Source organism: Dipodomys merriami, unplaced genomic scaffold, assembly GCF_024711535.1.
Source record: "Dipodomys merriami isolate MVZ:Mamm:240054 unplaced genomic scaffold, mDipMer1.0.p SCAF_7, whole genome shotgun sequence".
NCBI classification, from domain to species: domain Eukaryota; kingdom Metazoa; phylum Chordata; class Mammalia; order Rodentia; family Heteromyidae; genus Dipodomys; species Dipodomys merriami.
This window is the reverse complement of record NW_027206290.1, coordinates 11,461,520-11,480,684: the sequence shown is the minus strand read 5'-3', so window position 1 is coordinate 11,480,684 and position 19,165 is coordinate 11,461,520. Positions and strand designations below refer to the sequence as shown.

At 35.8% G+C, this 19,165-nt stretch overlaps 1 protein-coding gene across 17 annotated transcripts in view; it reads right to left on the bottom strand.

Annotated features, from left to right (window-relative positions):
* The window catches only part of Adgrl2 (adhesion G protein-coupled receptor L2), a 655,342-nt gene that overhangs the window by 210,842 nt on the left and 425,335 nt on the right, over positions 1-19,165 (bottom strand). For all 17 annotated transcript variants that reach the window (XM_070007415.1, XM_070007416.1, XM_070007419.1 and 14 more), the window contains exon 4: positions 2,364-2,405. The gene's annotated coding sequence lies outside the window, so the exon portion shown is untranslated. The remainder of the gene's footprint in view (positions 1-2,363; positions 2,406-19,165) is intronic.

Below are 19,165 nucleotides of genomic sequence, written 5' to 3'. Positions count from 1 at the left end.
ACCAGTGTGAGCCACCAGTGCCTAGCCCAAAAGATAGGCAGACACTTTACCACTTAAATCATGATCTCCAATTTCCAAGGCCATAAACCTAAATACATTCCAGCCCCAAACTGTTCACTTGTTACTGTTTTGCCAACAATGGTCTTAGATGGAATTTCCCGGCATATATCAGATAGCAATCTTCTATTATTAAGTAAATGAACTGACAAGAGTTTAAGTGTTTCATCTTTTCCTCATTAGAATTTTCCTTCTTATAAGAAAAATGTTAATAAATTAACCACATGCTTACCTAATAGAAACCAATGTGAAATTGTAAACCTATTTTCCACACATGTGCTTGAATTATAAGAGCACATAAAAAAAATCAATAGCTTTTTTCTCACTTTTTCTTTTCTTTTCTTTTCTGGTCCTGGAGCATGAACTCAAGGCCTGGGGGCTGTCCCTGAACCTCTTTGTGCTCAAGGTTAGGGTTTTACCACTTAAGACACAGTGCCACTTCTCTGTGCTGTGTGTGTGTGTGTGTGTGTGTGTGTGTGTGTGTGTGTGTATGTGTGTGTGTATGTGTGTGTGTTTGTGTGGTGTGTGTGTGTGCTTGTTTTGATTGGGTAGTTTATTGGAAATAAGATTCTCACAGAGTTTCCTGCCCTGGCTGGATTTGAATCATGTTCCTCAGATCTCAGCCTCCTGAATAGCAACAATTATAGGCGTGAGCCACTAGAACCAGGTTTCTTCTCATTTTACTTGCTTTTTAATATATTTTTTTACTCAATTACTCTTATTTGTTATTTTTTGGTCCCCTTGAATTAGGTAGAGGGTATGTTTTTATAATATAATTTGGGTTATGCAATTAGCATAGAGAAAGTATTTCTCAATTACATATATATGAAATACAAGCATACTTTTTGAATGGCAAGTTATAAAAATGCTTGTTATCTGATTAGAAAATAATGTAAGTTTATCACAGGAAATTCAGTAAATGATAAATGGAAAATACTCACGTTCCTAATAATCGTTTGCCTTTTGTGAGTTCTTTTTCTAAATGCACAATCTAACACCGATTTTTTGTCTCCCATTTATACACCATCCAATATAGGATTCTTGTCCTTGTTTTTGCACTAACGTAACACTTTCTCATGACAATTTATTTCAAAATGGTTTTTTGTGGGAAATTCCTTCTTCTTTTTAAAGTTTTGTTTATGTACTGGTTCTTGAACTCAGGGCCTGGACATTGTCGCTGCACTTTTTTCTCAAAGCTAGCACTCTGCTACTTGTACCACAGCTCCACTTCTAGCTTTTTCGTGGTTAACTGGAGGTAAAAGTCTCATAGGCTTTTTTTCCCCAGGCTGGGATGTGGCTTCGAACTGTGATGTCAGATCTCAGCCTTCTGAGTAGCTCGGATTATAGATAAGAGACACAGCATGTCCAGCTAAATTTTCTTCTTTTTGTAGTGTTCAAAACCAATGGGGGGGGGGCTGGGAAGGTGGCTCAGTGGTGGAGTGCTTGCCTTGCATGCATGAGGCCCTGGGTTCGATTCCTCAGCACCATATAAGCTGTGGCTCAAGTGGTAGAGTGGAAGCCTTGAGCTGAGGAGCTGAGGGACAGTACCCAGGCCCAGAGTTCAGACCCCACAATCAGACCAAAAAAAAAAAAAAAAAACCAATGGGGAAAGAAATTCATAGGGCACAGTAATAACTTGCTGAGAAATATCTTATACTGACCCTTCCTATTCAGTAAGATTAATTTTATTATTATTTTGATTGTAAAGAGTTTATGATCAAGACTAAAACCGAATATTACCTTTTATGTCATAAGAACATAAAGAAAGCAAAATAATGTATTTAGACAAAATCATACAGTAGCTGGCTTGCCTAGGAGATGTTATGATATATGCTTTCAGAAAGTAAACATTTTAAAATTCACAGATGCTGCAAAGTGCTGGTCAAACATAAATAACAGTCCATTTTTATGTTACAGTAAAAATTCCATGGGACTCTTACCCACTCTCAATATGTATCACAAACAGGATTCCTCTTTCTCTCATAGATGTAAACCATCTTTATTTCTGTATCTGTGTATATTTTAAAATAAATTACCCCAGAAAACAACATGTTGAATACACTATGTTCAATTCAGTAGAGACAGCAGAACCTTTGTATTGCATTCCTGTAGCATATTTGGTGAGAACTTGAGAATGCTTATGGAATTTGAATACTGTACAACATTCATTTATTTGCAAACATGTAAGCTGCCTTATAATGATCAGATCAGTCACTATTTTTAGTAGCTGATACTCCAACTTTTAGTATTATAATTCACTTTCTCTTGTCTTCAATACTATCAAATATAGAAAGTTCTTTACTTACCATTCTGGGAAAGATGAAATTTATCATTGTGCCATAAATACCCTGGAAAGCAAAGAAAATATTATTTATTACACCTCCATCCACAGGGATCCTAACTGCCAAATGTAATGCATCAGCAGCAAAACAAAAATGATGTAAATCTATTGCAGAAAACACAAATCAGTGTTCTAAAAATTCTTGAGCATGTATTACATGCCTTTGGACAGAACTACCTTAGCATTAAGCAGTTATTATGATAAATGCTTTCAAATACTGAAAAGAAGCATTTTATTTTCTGCAAAACAAATATTGTATGATTAAGAGAAAATTGACATTACTTCTCCTTCTACTTTCCCTTTTAACCTAGTGGAATCTTTCATTGCTATAGATGAGACAATTACACCTAGAGTTCGTTAAGGGAAAATTGGAAGGCATTCCAGTTTCCTGAAATTAACATTAATGACTATTATACCCATTTAAATGTTAATAAAATTTCAAGAATCTTGACTTGAAAATCAGATGTTGGAACTGAGAAACTAAATTAGAAGTCTGAGCTCCTATTTATTCCCTAGTTGTTTTGTATTGATTAACCACAAAATTGTAATTACAACACATGATAAGAATTAGAGCAAAACTGTATTTTGAAGTAGCACTGGTTTGTTTTCTTTTTAAAAGTGCTTGGAATCAAACCCACAGCCTTGGTACACTGGACAAGTTCTCTACCACTTAACTACATCTTCCACTCAGTTGGTGGTTCCTGAACTTACTATGATCTTTAAATATTGTAAAAATTACTTATTTTCATTCTTAATAATTAAAAAATAAACTTTCCTTTTTGTGCCAATATTTATTATAAAGAAAGAAAAGAAGATAGGCCTTATCACATTTGGATAATTTTATTAAATATTGCTTAATTTCCTGTGCCTATGATTTGTGTGTGTGTGTGTGTGTGTGTGTGTGTGTGTGTGTGTGTATATGCACATGCACGTGCTAGTACTGGAGCTCGAACTCAAAGTCTCAAGCAGCTGGTACTCTACAACTAGAGCTACACATTGTTTTTTTATTTTTTTTTAAAGTGGTGCAAGCATTAATTTAGGGGAAAAATGCATTGAATTCTTATCTATGAAAACTCTATAATGACTAAATAATATTTAATTGATAATGTGGATAAAGATTTGTTTGACTTTTTCTAGTAATGATATTTCAGATCTTAAACTATCTTTATTGAAGTAATTTTCAATAAAATTTTGTTTTAATGTATCTTTAAATTTTTTTTGTCAGTGGTAGGGCTTGAACTTGGGGCCTGAGCACTGTCTCTGAGCTTTTTTGCTCAAGGTTAGCACTCAACTACTTAAAGCCACAGCACTACTTCAGGTTTTCTTGTGGTTAACTGGAGATAAGAGTCACAGACTTTCCTGCTTGGACTGGCTTTGAACCACAATCCTCAGATCTTAGTCTCCTAAGTAGTAGCTGAGATTACAGATGTAGCCACTGGTGTGTGGCTTAAAATCATTTTTTAAAAAGATAATATTTCTGTAAATAAAAACTAGCATTTCAAACCATAAGCAATAATGTTTTCATGTTTCTTTTTTTGTTTTGTTTTCATGTTTCTAAGAAAAATGTTTTGCTGGACAATAATGTTGAAGTTTTTTACATAAAATTATCTTTTTTAGACATTTTTATTCATAAGGAAATAGTTGGATATTAAATATAAAAGTGTAAGATTCTGTAATGATTCATAAGTTCTATAAAATATTTTTCTTTTCAGGAAACGATTTCATATTTAAACATAAATGTTCATAATTTAGTTTAGAAATTTACAGTTATTAAATCTGATAATAGTGTATTGTAGGCAGTACTTTTGCTACTATTACTCATATTTCTAGTTTCTGAACTGCTATATGTAGGAAAAAAATAACATTTTTAAGCTTCAGCTCCTGAAGAGGGCAGCACGTTCTAGATATTATTGAATTCTAAGTTCAAATGTGACAGCTTTGGCTTTTGTTAAAAAAAAAAATAAGGGCTAGAAGTGGAAAATGATTATATTTTACAGATATCTGGTTCTATGATGCAATAAATTCACAGAATTGCTAGGCAGTTGCAGACCAAGGTCAAAACTGCATTTGATTATTAAAAGAGAACATTCAAATCAGACACCTAAAGCAATGTGTTTAGAAAAGGAACAACAAAATACTGGTAAGGAGACTTTCCATGAGGAATGTGTTTTATCTTAATGCTGTAGATAACTTTTCCTATTGGCAGTGCATTGACTGTCAAAACTACTAAAGGGGTTAGATTTAATGATCTCACTTCTTGCACATTTCATCTCAATTGCTATGGCAACATTCAATCGCCTCAGCGGCAATGCACACTTTAATCAGATATTTCCTCCTTAGTTTTCTATGAGCCAAAACTCTGTAGTCAAATTTACAACCAAATCTTGATGAATCTGATAACACCTCTTACAATTTAATGGGCAACCTGCCTCCACCCACATACACAAATATTTTAAGGGAGGCTTTAACTATTGGATAAATGTAAGACTTGATGTTTGGACTTCCCTCCTTGACTGATTTTTTTCATGCTATTTTTGCCACTCTTCCTTTTTTAGAAGTTTTTTTTTTCCCTCTTTTTTTGCCCCCAATTTAAAATTCACCATGGGTCACTTGACCTCAATTGGAGAATGGAAAGAAGTCTCCAATGTTCAAATGTCAACTCTCCTAAACCAGTCTCTTGAATTATTTACCTCTTATCTGAGCATACTTTGGACTGACACATCAAAGAGCCTTTCTTGTTTTTTGAATGCAGGTATGAGATGAAAAATAATTGGAAGACAAAGCAAAATCTGATATAGGAGGAAAAAATTGTAGAACATCGGATTTAAATGGAGGGCCAACTATGAAGAAAATTTTGTCAAGTTTCCATGGTACAATAGCTTAAATAAGAATTAAAAGCATGTAAAGGCTAGAAAGATTTTGGCATCTAAGGATATATAAAAATACTGAAAAATGTTTTCAACTGTGATTTAAAGTGCTAATTACATCTTCATAAATGTTTGGGATTTTGCAAATAGTTACTATATTTTAATTTGATACTATATAGTAAATTAAGAAGCAAAGTGTAATTAAGAAGAAAAGATCTAAGACCTTCCTAACAATTTTTAGTGGTTGCAAAAATTTATCTTTAGATAAAAGCATTTTATCCTAAAGTTGCAATAATTCTGTAGTGAGAAGTATTACATCAGTAGCCAGTGGTAACATCTTAACATGATTTTCAATCACCACTTTGTAGTATCTAATAAAATTCCCATTAAAGGAGGCAAACAGAAAAGTCTTTCTATCTGAGTTTCTGTCTGGTATTTAAATAGCCATTTCTAAATCACATCTTGTATATTACAGATGGCTAAATACAGCAATGAAAACATAAACAAATCTCTAAATTATAGGCCATATATCCTCAGGAGAAGCTAGAGAAGTAACAGGCTTTTAATTTTAAATAAAAAGCAAAAAAACAACAACAACAACAAAAAAAAACCCAAACCCCAAGCTAAACGTATACATTGAGAAAAGTAGATAACCTATTTCCAAGTATGTAAAGGACTTCTTATGGAAAGAAGACAGAGCTTGTCTTAGAAAACAAGGACAAATGGTAGATGTTACGGGGACATTAGTTCCAGTTCTATCTGCAGAAATACTTGACACATTCAGTAATGAAACAGGCTGTGAAGCAGCAAGTTCCTCATGTAGTCATTTTCCATGAATGGTTTACAGGAGTACTTTTTGTTTTCCATTGCTGGAATTTGGGGACAACATTGTTAAGAGACATGTTAGAACCATTCTGTCTAGTTAGATCTGGGAGGTAAAATGAGTCACTGCTAAATAAATTGCTCAAAATGCCAGTGCTTTATGTTACTATGAAAATCTAGCAATGGTCTGCAAATAGCATAGTCAGCAGCGAGTTTGCAAATCCTACTCTGGAGAAAGTCTAAATGAGAAAAACAAACAGTTCTTAGTGAAGAGTTATCGAAACCCTCTGAGGAGACATGTAAATCGGTCCTAATTGGCATTCATTCAAGGACCTCAGTAGATGCCAGCGAGAAAGGAGAGGTGAAAAATGAGTTCCCCTTTTAGTCCCGACTTGGCTCTTCTACCTAGAGCTGGGGTGCTGCCAGACAATGCTTATGCTACTGCCTGTGTTAGACTTGTTCTCTGGATGAAAGGAAGATTTTGGCTCTCTCCTCAAACTCTATATTCATTTAAGAAATAATAATTGCTCAATTAAGGGACCAGAGCTTTTCTTCTGGATCCAGAGAAATTAAAAGTTAAAGAGAAAATTACACAACGAGTGGGAATGCTCATCTTCAGCAAGATTACTGAATAAGATAAAGGAAAAGTTGTAACTAATTTGGAGATTATAAATATAAGGAAATTGCTGATTCTTGATTCAAAGTAATGTATACTTCTCATGTAACATCAGATCCTATAAAAGTTCCAGTTTACGTTGGTGGGGACTAGTGTTTTACTTAGTTAGGTTTTGAAGTTTCCTTGTATGACCCCACTTTGAATCACACTGAAGGAACTGAAGAACTCACAAAGGGCCTTGCATGATATCAAAACTTAATGCACTCCAGTGCTCTTGCTCGGAGCATGAGGTCTTTGAAGAATGACTGTCTACCAGGAGCATCTGTTTCCACCTAAAGAGCCAATGAGTGCTTTTGCAACAACCAGAAGAGTTAACTTTTATTTTTGCTATTAAGGAATATGGAATGTTACATACTTCATTAAGTATTTTATCTCCTCTCTTTTCCAGTCCCTTCAAATCAAACCTTTACATTAAATTATGTTGGTGAAAATTCCTCCTGCTGAGATTTTGCTAGCAAATGGTCACCCACAAAAGCTTTTACAAGCCATTTGGTTGGCTGTGCTCCAACATAGTCTCTGTAGAGTGCAAACATTAGCTATAGAGAAACAGAAACTTCCCTGGCACCCTGGAGGAACATTTTGATCCAAAAGACAGTACTAGTAAACCAAAGTGTCATTGCAAATCCATGAACGTTTCCTTATGTCGGTAACAGTGGTAGGGAGAAAGGACTGCATTTGTGCAATGGTTGTTCCGTAAGTGTAAACCTAGTCTTCAACTTGAGATCAAAGACTGTCTGAAATCAGCAAGTATTTATTTAATGACTTCCATTAGGCCTCTGAAACTCATAGAGCCAGAAAAGGAAGAACAGGAACTATTTGAAATGGTGGTCTTTATTGAAAAAAAATGATGAAAATACATTGTTGGCCTATTTTTAAAAATTAAGATGCTCCTGTCTGTAATCCCAACTATTTAGGAGGTTGAGATCTGAGGACTATGGATTGAAGTCGGCTCATGGCAGGAAAGTCTGTGTGACTCTGCAAATAAGCACCAAGAAGCCGGAGGTCCCTATTGCTGTTGAACATAAGCCTTCTACTAAGTAGAGTAAGCTCTGAGTAAGCTCACTGAAGATAGTGAAGTCTGTGTTCTTTTTGCAATGTGGCCATTGCAATAGTGTCTGATAAATAACAACAATCATTTTTCAATGAATAATGAATGAATAATAGATAAAAAGAATTAAATGGTGTTGACTCAAATCCAAGAAGTATTCAGCAAGAATAGTGTAGTATGAAATGGTCTTCATTTTACTGGTTTTCAAGAACAGATAAGATTTAAATAGTAGGTGGGAAATGGCACTGGTGGCTCATACCTGTAATCCTAGCTACTCAGGAAGCTGAGATCTGAGGATCAAGATTTGAAGCCAGTTCAGTGCAGCGAAATCTGTGAGTCTCTTAATCTCTAATTAACTAGCAAATACTAAAAATGGAACTGTGGCTCAAGTGGTAGAGTGCCAGTCAGTCTTGAGCAAAAATGCTAATGGACAGTGCCCTATACTGGTACAGTAGATAGATAGATGATAGAAGATAAATAGATGATAGATAGATCGATTGATCAATTGATAGATAGATAGACAGACAGACAGACAGCAGGAAAAGAAATAGGGTATTTCCAGTGGAGCTAAAAGCAAGAGACTGCTTTGGATGCAGAAAAGTTAGTGAAAAGATATAATTCTACAGTGTTGAGGATTGAACTCAGAGCCTTGACCATGTTAGGTAAGCACTATCATTGAACAACATCCCTGTTAGAACTCTTCTTCGTGAGACATGGGTTGTGTTACTAGTTTGTGGTTTTGTTTGGTTTAGATAAACGAATATTGTAGAGAAGCCTTTTCTCAACTTTTAATTTGTAAAACTGGGAATCCTGTTAAAATAATTTAGTGGGTAAGTGGAGTAAGTGTGAAATTATCTATCTGTAACAAGATCCCACGTGATGTTGGTACTGATGCCACACACTTAATGAGATGTCTACAGAGGATCCTTAAAGCTAGACAGACTCCTCTGGGTTTGATGCAGCAAGGCATTTGAGAACTATTCTATGGAGTCTAGAAGTTATGGCATGATGAAAATTGTACTTTAGGGAGATTAGTATGTCAGCTTCAGGAAACTATGCTGAAGAAAAGGGAATGTGAATATAGGAAAACCAGCTGGGGTTTCTGTCTACACTTTATCTGCATATTTCACAGATTGGGTGCTCAATTACATGTTGATTGATCGGTTTGTGAGGACATGGTTAATTCAAAAGCAGTTTCTCAGAGGAATCACTATGGGTGTAAGGACTTTTTTGAAAACAAGTCAACTTTAGGTAAAACGCACAGGGAATCCATGCATGCTCTCTCCTTCCTCTCCATCTGGAAAACTGTATTTATTCTTACAAACGTTGAAATGTTGGCTTCTCTGTTCATACACTATATAATTGTAATCATGCCCTTATGTGTATCCTCCTAACTCTGAACTTATTATATCATAATGATAATGATAATAATTAGCAACTAGTGTTTGTGTGCTTATTAGTAGTGTCAGGCAAATTGCTAAGAATTTTTATAATTAAATCCTTATTACAGTGTTATAAGTACAACGGCTATAATTCCTATGTATACAGATGAGTTAAAAAATCTGCATATGTCCTAATTTTGTATTGGGCATATATCAATAAACATATTTGAGTTATAAAAATGTATTCTATGAAATCATTGATTTCTTCCTGTGTTTCTGTGTTTGCTTTTCTAAAAATAAAACCTTTGTTCCTTATCTCTAGTAATTATAATAATGGCTAACAATTAGTGTCTCCTATGTCCCAAGTACACTACCTTATGCAACTTAGATGTGTTATCTCATTTAATGTTCATAATAATCCTATAATTTCAGTGTTATTATCTGTATTTTATATATGGAGAAAATAAGATGCAAAGGGTTTAAAGATTTTTTTTTGTTTCTGTAGCTATAAAGCAGGAAAGGTAGATTTAAAACCCACTATACTATTTTACTGGTATTAGCTTTACTTGTCTTTAGTAATGTTGAATTCTGGGTATTTTCATAAATGAACACCATAATATTCTTCGAATCCAAGTGTTTGTTAAAAGATAATTTTCTCATACACATGAAGAGAGTATGAGTGATATCCAAGAGGGCTGATTACCATGTCTGGTTTCTGTGAGCACACTGCTATGTATAGTCAGTCATAGGGGACAATCTTTCTGTAAATGGCCACATTCCATGTGCCCACATTCCTTTCCTTCTTCTAATTATATTCCAAATCTCTCTTGGCACACTGGCATTCAAAAAAGAGATTTTCCTTAAGTAATTTTGTGTTTCAGGAAGGCTAGCCAACCTTTGTAATACCTTGTTAGAAACAGGAGTAACAATCATAACCTTCTAGATGTTTCAAATGTTTGTGATAGACAAGGTTACTCAATTGATTGATGAAATAGCTATTATAGACAAGTGGTATACTTGTTTATTCTACCAAATGAGCATAACTTCTTTTAGTTTGTGTCAGTCCTGGGGCTTGTACTCTGGGCTCAATCCTCAAATCTCAGTCCTTTGAGTAGTTAAGATTATAAGCATGAGCCACCAGCACCAACCTTTCTTATCTTTTTTTTTCTTTTTTTCTCTTCCTTAAGATGGGGTCTTGTTATGTCACCCAGGCTGACCTGGAACTACTGGCCTTCAAGTGATTGATTCTCCTGGCTGGGACAATAGGTATGTGTGCTCCATAATATCCCACTTAATCTAAATTTTTAGTATTCAAATTATTTATTTTATTTTCATATCAATGTTATGTTATTCTTTTTTAACAACTTTTTTTATTGTGAAAATACTGTACAGAGGGGTTACAATTACATAGGCAAGATAATGAGTACATTTCTTATCAAGCATTGTTGACTCCTCTTTTGTTTCCCTTTCCTATCCCTTCCCATCCCCCCAGCCCCCCACCCAATCCTCATCCCCATCCCCCCCCCCAAAGTTGTAAAGTCATTTTTTGACATAACGTCTTGTACATCTCATTGTTGCAATGGGTCCTGGGTTCTTCTCTCTCTCTCTCTGTGTGTGTGTGTGTGTGTGTGTGTGTGTGTGTGTGTGTGTGCTAGCGCGCATGTGCCAGTTCTGAAGCTTGAACCAGGGCCTAGGTTTTTTGCTCTTAGCTTTTTTGCTCAAGGCTAGTGCTCTACCATTTGAAGCACAGCCCTTTCCTTTTCCTTTCCCTTCCCTTTCCTTTCCTTTCCTGGTGCTTAATTGAAGATAAGACTCTCATGGATGTTCCTGCCAGCTCAGATCTCAGCCTCCTGAATAGCTAGGATTATAGACATACGCCACCCATCTCCCCCTTCTCATCCTCCCCCTTCTCCCTTCCCCCTTCCCCCTCTCCTCCCCCCTCCTCCTCTGCCTCCTCCTCCTTCTTACTTTAGTTATACAGGGGACTATTTCATTATTACATTTCCACACCAATTTACAATACATTCCAATCATTTTCACCCCCTCTATCATTCTCCTTTTCTTTCTTCCATTTCCCTAAATAATTTTAACAGATGTCATTGCTCTACGTTCATAGATGCAGACAATTTACTGGATCTAAATAATCAAATTCTTAACTAGCAAACTGGATATTCCACTGTTATAATTTCTGAAATTGTGTAAGTTCTTGCTTTGTCTTATAGTAAAATTATTTGATGTTCTCAAGTATTCAGATATGCTTTTGAGCAAATCAGTCTGATTAAATCCAATTTCTCCTCCATAACATTACTAGCTGCTCTAATTTTGGTTTTGTTTTTTGCACAACAATCATTGACAATGTTGAATTGAATAGTCATCTTCTATGCTGTCCTAGGTTTCTCTTACCTGGACCAGTTTTGATAGACTTTACTATTTAAAACTGCAGACACTTGAAGGCATGACTCGAGCGGTAGAGCACCTAACATACACACACAGACACACACAGACACAGACACAGACATACATAGACACACACAGACACAGACACAGACACACACACACCTATGCTCAAGCCCAGTACAGAAAAAATAATTTAGAAGTTTGCACACACGGGATATTTAAAGATTTCCACATTATTTGTTTTGTAGGTGAGGCAGGCCTTGACTTTCTGAGCTAAATCAGTCCTCCTGACCCAGATTCCAGATTTCTGGAATTACAGGCTTATACCACCATGCCTAGCATGTATTTGACATATCTGAAAATAGTACTTTGTAAGATGCTCCTTGTTTTTTTCTGTTCTCTTATTAATAAATCCATGATATCTGTCTATCTGGCAATTCATTACACAGCAGCAACCCATCAGGTGGTACATTACATTACTTTTGATGCTTCTTGATCATTACCTCATGATTAAGGTAATCACTGTAAAATTGTTTTTTTTCTCTCTCTTTTTATAAGACGTGTGTGTGTGTGTGTGTGTGTGTGTGTGTGTGTGTGTGTGTGTGTGTGTGTGTGTGTGTGTGTGTGTGTGTGTGTACCTGTCCTGGGGTTTGAACTCAGGAACTCATGCTCTTGCTTGTGGCTGATGCTCTACCATGCCACCCCTCCAGCTTTGCATTTTGTTGGTTAATTGGAGATAGCGTCTTACAGACATTTTTGTCAAGGCTGACTTGGAACAAAGATTCTCCAGATCTCAGTCTTTTGAACAGCTAAGGTTATAAGTGCAAGCCACCGACACCCAGCTTTATAAGTATTTTAGGGCATTTACTTATTTCAGTATGGACTTTCAGATATTAATTTTATTCAGTGAGTTATAATTTGCCATTCTGTGACATCCCTTTTCTAAGGCATGAGAAAGAAACCCAAGGTACTATGAGACTTGAAACAGACAGACCCATTGCCCAGAATACCATTTATTCGGAGCTTATGGACGGAAGGTAGGCAGTAACAAGACTAAGTAGATTCCCAATATTTGGGCTAGAGTAGGTATGTATATATTTATTAGTACAGAGTGACATCATCAAAGCCAGAATGTACCTGGTTTATATTAAGCTAAAATCAAAGAGTCAGGCACATTCCTGGCAGCAGAATTTAGTTACAAAGCTCCATAGCTACTCTAATGGCTTTATCTACTTATTGTTGCTTGGAATGTATGCAGAAGAAGGCAAGCAGGGTCACTCTGTGGTTGTCATAGTGGTTACAAATCAAGAGGACTGCAGGCATGTCAAGCTGAATACATACACCTGTTGATATTTTTATAATTCACGTGGATTTTCAGATTATCTCCAATATGATCTCTATGATTCCACTTAATCTTACTACTTTAACATGTATGTGTTATCACTTGAGTACTTCCATATTTTCACAGTATGAAATTCTAAGCTCATTGTGTGTGTGTGTGTGTGTGTGTGTGTGTGTGTGTGTGTGTGTATGTGTTATGTCACAGCCCTGAGATTGGCTATTCCTTCAAGGAATCATAGTTTTCTTTTTAGTTAAGATGACATTAAAAACAAACAAACAACCACAAAACAAAAAACCGACATCTTGGAGGTAGATGTGCCCATTGTTGTAAACATGTTATTTTCAGGACTCCCAAACAAGGAAATGCACACATGTAAATATTCATCTACCTATCTACCTGTCCTCATATTCACACATATCTTTATTTGTGTGTGTGTGCATGAAACACTGCTATTTCCATTTCCAAATCAGTACCATGTGGGTTCCTAGGCCTCTACATTTATTTTGATAACTGCTTTCTCTGACAGTGAAAAATTTGCCTTCTGTTATCTTTAATATATTTATGTTTGGTCCATCAGCCTGTATGTATCCCATATCCTAATACTACTCAACACTGCCACCCCCCTCCGGATCCCCCTCTCACTCTATGTGAACTCCAGGAGTCTCTTTAGAGTTCTTAGGCTGCCACATATTGGTCTACCACCTCACCTGCACATGTCTGCCTTACTTGTCCCCACATCATGGGTTCAATACTTTGAACTCTTGAGGGACAAGAAGAAAGAAGAGAAAGAAGAGAAGAAGAGAGGAAGAGAAGAAGAGAAGGAAGAATAAAGGGGAAAAGATAGCTATGAAGAAAATCGGAAGGCATGGAATACTTTTGAAATAGCTTGTCTTCTATGTAAATTCTAATACTATTGTATATGTCATCTATTTCATTGAACACTTTTCTTATTATTTGAAAAACCAAAACAAAATGTAACTCTACATGAACTAACTGGAGTTCACATATTTGACCAGTATTTATTGAGTGCTTACTCTGTGGCAGCATAATAAATTTTTAGTAAAAAGCCAATTAACTGAAGTTCTCAATTAATCAATGTATTTTACTTACTCACTTTTCAAGGAAATAGGCTATTAATATGAAACCACTTTCAGATTGAAGATTTATTCAAAATAGGGTCAGTCTTGAAGTCAATATGGATTTTTACTGTAATTCCTATGGTTTATACAATACAATTTATAATGAGAAGTTATAGAATTATAGACCTAAAAAGAATATGAAACATTGTCATGGTAGCACAGACATGAGAAATATTTCCAATAAATACAGTTTTAATCAATTAGCCATAAAATTTTATTCCCTCCAAAAGACAATAAATAGGCAACATGTGGTACACTAGGTTATTCAAGGTGTTATCAAGAAAATGAACAGTGGTTGAATAGAGTATGACCAAACAGTAGTGACAAGAATGGTGTTGGTTTGGACTGATGATAGTTTATCATTTTTCCCATGAGAATCGTTGTCTGAAGATAACAAGAAATATATTATCCTTATATTTGTTTGCTGTTTTTATAAATACATATATATATGCCTCAACTTTGTTGTGAACTCCTGTCTAAATCATTTTATAAAGACCAGAAAAGTTCCTAATCAAAACAGCAAGAAAGAAAAAGAAATAGTTGGAAAAAGAATCTTTCTTTCCTTCCTTCCTTCCTTCCTTCCTTCCTTCCTTCCTTCCTTCCTTCCTTCCTTCCTTCCTTCCTTCCTTCCTTCCTTCCTTTCTGTCAGTTGTGAGGCTTGAACTCAGAGCCTGGGTGCTATCCCTGAGCTTCTTTGTGCTCAAGGCTAGTGTTTGACCACTTGAGCCACAGCAAGACTTCCAGTTTTTGAGTAGTTAATAGGAGATAGGAGTCTCACAGAGACTTTTCTACCCGGGCTGGCTTTGAACACTGATCCTCAGATCTCAGCCTCCTGGTATGAGCCACTGGCCTCCTGCATAACTTTCTTATATTATTTTTTATTTTTTTAATCTGAGTTTGCTTTATAACTTTCTTTAAAAGTTCAGTGTATCTAATTTCTACTTAAGCAGTGTGTTGACAGAGCTAATGTGTTCCAGAACAAGAATGGGAAGCATAACAATTAAGATAAACAACCAAACAATAATCATCATTTATTAGCCACCTCCCAGATAATTATGTCTTGCTAGTTGCCTAAACCATTGACTCTAGCTAAGCATGTACATTCCTTTAATTCTGACACTTGGAAAGCTGACACAGGCATATTGCAAATTCAAACCTAGCTTTGCAAATTCAAAGCCAGGTTTGAATTTGAGTGAGTAGTAAGTGGCATTCTGCTATTCTCCCCACTTGATTCAATATACTGTTGGAATTCCTAGCCAGAGCAATAATGGAAGGAAAAGATACAAAAGAGATTCAAATAAGGAAAGAAGAAGTAAAAATAATCAGTTACTGAAATGAAGAAACAACCCACAAAATCTTTTCTAGCTATGTATCAGATAAAGGGTTAATATCCAGAATATACAAAAAATTCAAAAAGTTAAATAGCAAGAGAAAAAAATAATTCAATATATAAATGGGCAGACAAATTAAACAGACAGATCTCAGAAGAAAAGCAGTACTAATTGCTAATGAACACATGAAGAAATGGTCAGCCTCCTCAGTCATAAAGGAAATGCAAATCGAAGTTACACTGAGATTCCATCTAACCTTAATTACAATGGCAATCAAGCATCAAGAAACAAATAGTAACACATGTTATTATAGATATGAGGGTCATGGAAGCAACCCTCATACACTGTAGGAATGTAAACTAGTGTAACCACTATGGAAATCAGTATGGAAGTTCACCAAAAATTAAAAACCTGCTATATCACTCTTGAGTATATATCTGAAGGAGTAAAAATCAACACACAAGAGAGATACCTGCACACCCATGTTTATCACAACACTATTCACAGTAACCATACTGTTCAATCATCCCAAGTATCCAATAATTGATGAATGAATAAAGAAAATGTGACATATATGTATCTTATGTATATGCCATGGAATATTATTAAGCCATAAAAAAGAATCAATTTAAGTTCTTTGTAGGAAAATAGGTGGAACTGGAGATCACTATGTTGACCAAAATAAGTCAAGCTCAGCAAGCCAAATATTATGTTTTCATTCAGATGCCAAATCTCTAAAATATTAATAATGATATTGATAACATTAATAGTAATTGTAATAGGAACAATAGTAACAACAGCACATCGGTGTAAGGTACTGTCAGGGGAGGAAATATTTATAAATGTATATGTATATGTACATTTACACATATTGCTATTTTGTATTGTTTGCTGTTTATATACACATGCATGCATATATTACACTTGTATGCATATACACACACACATATATGTATGGGGAGGAAGAGCAGGTATATAAGGACAGAGGAGAAATTATTCAAAGTATATACATAAAATATATATACACCTAGACATTTTCACAATGAAATTATCTTATACTATTAATGATTCTTAAACTACTAAGTAAATGAGCCTAGTGCCATATTTCAAACCAAAAACAAAAACTTGGCTCTATTTTGCCTTTTAAATTCGAGATATTATCCAAAAGCAAAAACAGAGCTTTGTAGTTCATAGTTCAATAACTTTCTGTTTATTCCAGCAATTTTTATTATAAATTTAATGAGTTGATATTACTAATTCACAGGAAATTAAAAAGATAAAAATGGCTAAATTCTAACATAAATTAGCATCAAAAGTCAATAGTGGGCTGGGAAGATGGTTTAGAGTGCTTGCCTAGGATGCCTAAATCCCTGGATTCAATTCCTCAGTACCACATAAACAGAAAAAGCTGGAAGTGGTGCTGTGGCTCAAGTGGTAGAGCGCTAGCCTTGAGCACAAAAGCTGACGTACAGGGCCCAGGCCTTGAGTTCAAGCCTCAGGACCAGGGAACATGTGCGTGTGCGCATGCGCACACACGTGTACCCCCCCACAATTGCAGTAATACTATAAAATGATGATATTTAAGAGAAAGAAGATGTGAAAAACAACAAAGCAATCACATTACATTACTCTTTTGATTTTATTTCTTTTAAAGGCAACTGCATCTTAATACTTTAGAGATTTTACGTATGTTCTAAAGTAACATTTCTTTAATGGAAAATCCTGTGCTTTTTTTTTTTTTTCCCGGGGTGGGGGGGTCTGGTCGTGGGGCCTGAACTCTGGGCCTGGGCGCTCTCCCTCAGCTCTTCAGCTCAAGGCTAGCGCTCTACCACTTGAGTCACAGCGCCACTTCCAGCTTTTTTTTTCTGCTTATGTGGTACTGAGGGATCAAACCCAAAGCCTCAAGCATGCAAGGCAAGCGCTCTACCACTGAGCCACCTTCCCAGCCCCCTGTGCTGATGTTTGAATCCCGTACTTTTCTTGATAAGCAAACACTGCACCGCTGAACAGATATATTTCTCAGATAAATGATATTTAAAATATGTTGGTGTACTAATTCTCAGAGAGGACAGTAGCTGAAATAACTAATGTGCTATTTAACTTATTGGAAAATTTTTCCAATAATATTGCATTTATCATTATATGAATACCTTGATTTATGAATCCCATTTATTCACAGGAGAATATATACAACACATTTTTCTATGTTCATTTTCAATGACTTGTTAAAAAGTATATTTTGAACAGTTTTAAAGTTAAAAAGTATAGGTCAAACAGATCTGAAATATTTATTAGTTTTATTCATGTACCTTTCACAATATGGGACATCTATGTCTTTAATTTTAACACACCATTCCTGTGATAAATGCTGATTTAGGATAAGAAAATATGATTGCAAATGTACAATATCTGGCCTGAAACTTACAACAGTTACTTAAAAAATATAAACATTTTCTCATAGTAATCAGGATATACATCATATTGAGATTTCCTTTTATTTATAGGTATGCATTAATGTTACATTTCAGTGCTAGGAATAAAATTCAGTGGCAAACTGTTTGCCTAGTATGTAAAAATCCCATGTTTGATCCCCAGTATATTAAAAAAAGTTACTTTTTTTGGTCAGTCCTGGGGCTTGAACTCTGAGTCTGGGAGTTGTGCTGTCCCTGAGCTTCTTCTACTCAAGGCTAGTGTTCTACCAATAGAGCCACAGCATCATTCCCAGCTTTTTCTGAGTAGTTTATTAGAGATAAGAGTCTCAGAGCCTTGCATTTGGGGCGTGGCTTGCTCATGCCTGTAATTCTAGCTACTCAGGAGGCTGAGATCTGAGGATCAAGGTGCAAAGCCAAGTGGGGGCAGGAAAGTCCAGGAGATTCTGATCTCCAGTTAGCCACCAGAAAACTGGAAGTGGCTCTGTAGCTTAAGTGGTAGAGGCTAGCCTTGAACTGAAAAGTTCAGGTACAGTGCCCAGGCCCAGAGTTCAAGCCCCATGACCAACCAAAAAAAAAAAAACAACAACAACAACAACAAAAAAACGTCTCAGAGATTTCCTTGTCTGGGCTGGCTTTGAACAGAGATCCTCAGATCTCAGCCTCCTGAATAGCTAGGATTACAGGCATGAGCCACTAGCACCCAGCATATGAGTGTGTGTGTGTGTATATATATATATAGTCAGTCATGGAGCTTGAACTCAGGACCTGGGCCCTGTCCCTGAGCTTTTGGTACAAGGCTAGCTCTCTACCACTTTGAGCCATAGTGCCATTTCCAAGAGTTACTTCTTACTGTATTTCTTTTTAACCAACCTCTTCCTGAATTTACTAAAAAAAAAAAAAAGTTCATGTATTAACTATGTTCCTAAATCCCCCTTCTGTAAGTGATTCACATTCAAAATGTCTTTTAGTCATTTTGTAAAACCAGGTCACAAGCTGACAACTCAAGTATAATACTAGGGCAACCACCTGCTGGATGGCAGATTTGAACGGGAGGGAGAAGCAACCCAAAGACCTCTCAAACTGACCCATAAAGTATTCAAACGTCAGACTTTCTGTAAACCATAGAGCAAAGTGTTATACTGCAGTGGTAGTTGTAAAGCTACATTTTTCCCTTCACAAATCTATAAATATTCTTCATGTTTTCTCTATAAACTTATCTTCACAGGTAGAAACCCATTGTCTGTCCCAGGGTGGCTCTGAGAATGACATGAGGTCATGTGTGTACAACTAACTCTGAGCTAAGCTCTGTCTGGAATATCTTGATACATTCA